Consider the following 516-nt stretch of genomic DNA (forward strand, 5'->3'; position numbering starts at 1 on the left):
AGAGAGAGAGAGAGAGAGAGAGAGAGAGAGAGAGAGAGAGGGGAGAGAGAGAGACCGAGAAAAATACGGAAACGACGAAGCGGAACAAAAAGACATAGAGAAACATGGGGAGGGGATTTTATACGAAGAGGCGTCATTACTTACCTCATCGTTTCCCTAAGGATCGATAGATGGCGCGCACGGCAAATAAAATGGCGTCTCTGCGTGCGATTAAAAAAAAATTCGCGACGCCGTCGGCGTTGCTCATATGTCATCAAACGTGCGTCATTTGGACCTTCGTGAGGCCCTCGAGGTTATTTGACGCCGTCCGACCTCCTAATATAGAATGTGACACACAATCGTTTCCATCGAGACGAAATTCCGCCATGTTTGATCGCGTGACCTCTAGAGAGCGCGCTTATGCAAACATGGCTGCCACGGTAGCTGCCCGCGGTGAAGTGTCGGAGAGAGAGAGGAGGGGGGATAGAGAGAGAGAGAGAGAGACGAGGAGGGAGGCGAGAGAGAGAGAGAGAGAAG

The sequence above is a fragment of the Priapulus caudatus genome, unplaced genomic scaffold (genome assembly GCF_000485595.1).
Source record: "Priapulus caudatus unplaced genomic scaffold, Priapulus_caudatus-5.0.1 Scaffold2381, whole genome shotgun sequence".
Taxonomy (NCBI): Eukaryota; Metazoa; Priapulida; class Priapulimorpha; order Priapulimorphida; family Priapulidae; genus Priapulus; species Priapulus caudatus.